Source organism: Thamnophis sirtalis, unplaced genomic scaffold (assembly GCF_051295495.1).
Source record: "Thamnophis sirtalis isolate CommonGarterSnake01/CBP01778 unplaced genomic scaffold, rThaSir2_p1.2 scaffold_2, whole genome shotgun sequence".
Classification (NCBI taxonomy): Eukaryota; Metazoa; Chordata; class Lepidosauria; order Squamata; family Natricidae; genus Thamnophis; species Thamnophis sirtalis.
In genome coordinates, this window is record NW_028261382.1 from 41192249 (window position 1) to 41197974 (window position 5726).

General features: G+C 47.1%; 1 long non-coding RNA gene across 1 annotated transcript; it reads left to right on the forward strand.

Annotated features, from left to right (window-relative positions):
- The first annotated feature begins 997 nt into the window (after positions 1-997).
- Positions 998-3641, forward strand: LOC148048673 (uncharacterized). The gene is made up of 3 exons (XR_015695501.1): positions 998-1210; positions 1794-1858; positions 3394-3641. It is a non-coding gene; the product is annotated as an uncharacterized LOC148048673 (long non-coding RNA).
- The last annotated feature ends 2085 nt before the right edge of the window (positions 3642-5726 follow it).

The window sequence follows — 5726 nt, forward strand, 5'->3', positions numbered from 1 at the left end:
CCTGTCCCATCCCCAACGGATTTTTGACCAGGTGAGATATTGGTTCTCCTTTGCGTGCTCAGATCCTTCCTGCGTTTATCCCTCCCTTCTTCTTCCCTCTCTCCCTCCCTTCCCTCTCCCTTGTTCCCTCCGTTCCCTTCTTTCCTTCCTTCCTTCCCTATCCCTCCCAGCATCCTCCATTCCTTCTTTCCTTTCTTCCTTTCCCTTTCTTCCATCCTCTTCTTTCCCTTCCCATTCCTTTCCCCCTTTCCTCCTTCCTTCCTTCTTTCCTTATCCCATCCTTCTTCTTCCCTCTCTCCCTCCCTTCACTATCCCTCTTTCCTTCCTTCCCTTCCTTCCTTCTCTACCCTCCCAACATCCTCCGTTCTTTTCCTTCTTTCCTTTCCTTCTTTCCTCTTTCCTCCCTTCTTCCTTCCTTCCTTTCCTCCCTCTATTCCTTCCTTCCTGTCATTTCTATCTCCTCCCTCCTCTTTTTTCTTCCTTTTTTCTTCCTCTCTCCCACGCTTCCTTCCTTTCTCCCTTTCTTCCTTTCCCTCCCCTTCCTCCCTCCATTCCTCCCTCCCTCTGTCATTTCCCTCCCTCTTTTTTTTTTCTTTTTTTTCTCCCTCCCACTCTCCCTTTTCTTCCCATCGTCTCAATCTCTTCCTCCTTTCCTCTTTCTATTCCTTCCTTCCTCTGTCATTTCCTCCTTACTCCTCTCCTCTCCTCCCTCCCTTTTCTCTCCCTTCTTTCTTCCTCCCTCCCCATTCCCTTTCCCCCCTTTTTTTCCTCTCTTCCTTCTACTCTCCTCCCTTCTTTCCTCCCCTCCTCTATTCCTCCCTCTGTCGTTTCCATCTCCTCCTTCCTCCCTCTCCTTTTCCCTTCTTCCTCCCCTCCCTCTATTCCTCCCTCTGTCATTTCCATCTCCTCTTCCCTCCCTCTCCTTTTCCCTTCCTCCTTCCTCCCTCCCTGGTTTTCTGATGCTCTCTTCTCCTCCCTCCCTCTTTCCCCAGGTGCTGGGCACAGGAGTTCTAGTGCTGGGTATCCTGGCCATTATCGATGCCCGGAATAAACGCATCCCGCCCGGATTGGATCCGTTAGCTGTCGGGCTCTTGGTCTTCGCACTCAGCGTATCTATGGGTGCTAACTGCAGCTGCGCCATCAACCCAGCTCGGGATTTGGGGCCACGCCTGTTCACCTACGTCGCCGGGTGGGGTCCCCAGGTATTCAGGTGGTGTCGACCCCCCGCCTTCCTATTCCTACTGAGAAGGCCAAGCGAGGGGTGTTAAAGAGCCGAGGTGGCACAGTGGTTAAATGCAGCACTGCAGGCTACTTCAGATGACTGCAGTTCTGCAGTTCAGCGGTTCAAATCTCACCGGCTCAAGGTTGACTCAGCCTTCCATCCTTCCGAGGTGGGTAAAATGAGGACCCGGATTGTTGTTGGGGGCAATATGCTGACTCTGTAAACCGCTTAGAGAGGGCTGAAAGCCCTATGAAGCGGTATATAAGTCTAACTGCTATTGCTATTATTGCTAAACTCCAAATGCAGAAACTCTTAATAATTACAACTTGATTATAAATGTTAGTTCTGCGGGAAATCTACCCCCTCTTGCCAAAATAGCTCAAAATTCAGTAAATATACACCCTCGGGTGGGTGTTTCCCCCCCCCTGCCCTCTTCTATATTCTAGGCAGGTAGTCCTGGATTTACAACCACAAATGGAGATTTCTTTTTTGTGTTGTTTTGAATTTTTTTATTGGTTTTAGGATTTAGGATTTATTTCCTTTATATATTCATTTATTTCATTTATTACAGAAAAAGCACACACAAAAGAATCATCTTTCATTACATCTTGTAGGAAGCGTATCCATTGGTCACAAGTACATTTCGTGCGTTCCTTCCACACTCACAATGTATTCCATTCGGTTTTGAATTGTACATTTTAAAAATTTATGTATTTTTACTATCACCATACCACCAATTTTCATTTTAATTAAGATTTTAAGGAGCACAGCCACCTGCTGGCAATTCCCCCCCCCGCCCCCCAGTCTCAATCAATCTGCCATATCTTTACATCTTTATAACGTATTCTAAAAAAAAGTCAATTAATAGGATAGCTAACATTTCCTCTCCCTACAGGAGAGGCCCGTAACGTGTTTTCGTAATATGCGTGCAGATCCAAGCAGTGCGGCTTTTTGCATTTGACTGATGGTGATTTTGTCAATTTTTAACTGTTTTAAATGTAATTCCAGTCCTTTTGGAATAGCACCCAGTGTGCCAATTACCACTGGAATTACCACTGCTGGTTTGTGCCATAGTCGTTGAATTTCGATTTTTAAGTCCTGGTATTTTGCGATTATTATTATTATTGTTGTTATTGTTGTTGTTCTTGTTAGCTAGAGGTTATTTACTATTTTTCTCACCTCTCCTCTCCACAGGGGCAAAAAACCTTTGTAACCATCTCTAAACAACAATCTATTAATATGTGTTAACAAAATGACCATTTAAAATCTCAAACAATCTAAGAAATGTTGACATTTCTAGTTGATAATCACCAATCGATCGATAAGAAAAGTATGTATTCATGTTACATAGTTTAATAGCAGTGAGGATTATCTTCACCCAATACTGGAAAAAACGAAGATACGCCACTTTGAGAGGAAGAGATACAATAATACAATACAATAGCAGAGTTGGAAGGGACCTTGGAGGTCTTCTAGTCCAACCCCCTGCCTAGGCAGGAAAACCCTATACCGTTTCAGACAAATTGTTATCCAATATCTTCTTAAAGACTTCCAGCGTTGGAGCATTTTACAACTTCTGGAGGCAACTTCTGTCCCACTGATTAATTGTTCTAACTTTCAGGAAATCTCTCCTCCGTTCTAAGTTGCTTCTCTCCTTGATTAGTTTCCACCCATTGCTTTCTTGTCCTGCCCTCAGGTGCCTTGGAAAGATAGGGAAGAAGGTATTCGATTTCTGAGAAACGGACAGATTGGCATTGCAAATTAAAGAGAAAAAAAGATGGCAAGAGGTGGAGATTAAGAATGTCAATCCATAAACTCCGGCAATAATTTACCCAGATAACACGATGTTCGTTAAGCACTATTTAATAGAAAACCGATTTTAAAAATAAAACTAAACTAAACTAAACTAAATAAAAAAACATCTCAGCAAACTTCGCTTAACGGATGTTAAGCGAGAAAGGTCCTTAAAAAAACGGGACGAAGCTCACTTCACCGCTGTCTCGCTTAGCAGCGGGAATCTCGTGCTCCATTCTGGTCGTAAGACAAGGCGCGGCGGCAAGGGGCTGGGGTTGGACTAGATGACCTACAAGGCCCCTTCCAACTCTTGTCAACATATTTGTCACTCGATGTGTGTTAACTTTATGTTCCCTCTCTGCTTTTCCTGTTTCCAGCGCCGGGCAATGTTGGTGGTGGGTTCCTATCGCTGCCCCCATGCTGGGGGCCGCAGTTGGGACGGCGGTGTATCAATTCGGAGTCGAATTTCACCACCCGACAGATTCGAAAGAGCCGGAAAACTCGACGGCGGAAAAACAAGGAGGCGAGAAAGAAATAGATTTACCGGTTTACGTCGTTAACAGCTACGCCGAATCGTGGACAGGCGCTGGCACGGAGTCGGATGAACCCCCCAAATGAGACCTCCGATCAGGACACTAAGAGAAACGCCTTCCTCTTTTGTTGGATGTATTGGGGGGGGGGGGCATCTTCCTAAATTTGGGACCTGGAAAAGGGGGATTTGGTTGGGGGGGGGGAGTGACGGCGGCTGAAACGGACATCGGATATCCGAGAAAGGACCCATGGATGAAAATCGTCCTTCCGTTGCGTGTGAGTTTGGCCGAAGCAGGGCCTTTTTCGCAGTGGCCCCTTCACTGTGTAAAAACAGCAAGAATTATCTCGCTGGTCACGTTTTTGGGTGAAAAGGGGGGCATCTGAGCCCCACAAGGCCATTCCAAGTCTCCAACAAGGCCCGTCGGCGGTGCCTTCCCGGAAACCGGCGCCGAGACGGGCACGATTGGACGGGTTTGCCGGGATGGTTAAGATGTCGCTTCTTTTTCCACCCCGTTAAGAGAAACGCCGGAGATCTGAGCTAAGGATCTTTGGGGGGATGTTCTCCAAAGCGCACGTCTCAGAAATAAATTATTTATTTTCACCTCGGCATGGATGTGAGTAGCCCTCGACTTACAACGGTCCGTTTAGCGACTGTCTGAACGTTCACAATGGCGCGGGGAAAAAAGTGAACCAGGATCGTGTCCTGTTCCCCTTTCGCGACCTTCCGACCAGGCGCATCAACGGGGAAGCCCAATTCACTTTTTTAAAAAAACAACCCGAGTTATGGACATATCAGCGGCGGCGATTCGCTTAACGTCGGTGGCAGGGAAGGTCGTAAGACTCACTTAACAAGTGTCTCATTGAACAGCAGAGATTGTGGTCGTAAATCGAGGACTCTCGGTATTAGCCCATTAAGATGCAGCCCTATTGGAGGAGGGAAGCCGAGAGGGGAAACTGAGGCATCAGTGTTTAATCCCAGGCCGAATTCAACCCATTTCAGGGCTTGAAAATTAACTGCAGCGGCTACACAACAATTGTGTAACGCACGAGGGACAAAAGTCGCATCCGAGGAAGAGAAATGTGGGCCAAATGTAAGGTAACCCTGATTGTCAGTTTCCTGGTTAGCTGCGGCTGGCAGCCGAACGCAGGGTTAGATAAATCTCGAACCGGTTGGGTGAAACAATTTCCAGGAGCCAGAAATCTTACGGGGAGCCTCCTAAGCCAGGAGCAGTCTATCACATAAGTCCCTCCATCTTTTTTTTTTTAAATTATTTATTTCCTGAGCTTTCGGGATGCTTCTGATTGGCTCCCCGAGGATCCAAGGATGGCGAATTGGCTTAAAAACGACCCCCTCTTTTTTTTTTAAAAAAAAAAGCATATCGGTAAGTCCTCGATTTACGACAGCAACGGAGAACCCAGGACTGATGCGGCCGAGCCGAGGCCTTGGTTTAAGTCAGTTTTGCAACCTTGTGTGTGTGTCCGTGCGTGTGTTGCTTGCCGTCGTCCCTGCCACCGTCGTTAAGCGAATCCCTGCCCTGGCTACGTTGGTGATGCGGCCGTTCAGCGGATCGTCCAGCTTCGCCCGTCCGAAGGTTTGTCCTAGAGGAAATAAATTTGCAGGATTCTGAAAGTCTGGATGTTTAAGATCGCATAAAGGGGGGGACGTTATTATGGTCGTTAAGTGTGAAAAAACACATTTTAAAGTTCGAATCTTAAAGAATTGTGGGGGCAGTTTTGGAAGCTAAGATGCCCAGGAGGAGAATTGTGTGTGTGTGTGTGTTTTGCACAACCACAATCCCCTTTCCGTGTTGGAAATCTCCAAAGGCTTTCTTGCGATTTTTATTTTTTGCCTTTTAAACTAGCTGGCACGCACTGCCACGTTCCCTAAAAGGCATCGTGGCACCGTGCCCCCCCTTCCCCCAAAAAAGGCGGGCATGGGGCGTGCTCATTCCTGCCACTAGAGGCTCCTAAATTGTGTGTGTTTGTGTTTGTGTGTTTGTGTGTGTGTGGGGGGGGGGGTGTTGTGGGCTTGTGAGCACAAGACCGGCCCTTGGAATGTGGACTAGCGACAGATCTCGAGTCTTGTTTGGCCTGGAAAGGGAGCCCAGAACAACGGGGTGAAGGAGATCTCTCCCGTGGCGGAGAAACGAAACTTCCAGGTTTTGTTTTGTCGGTTTGT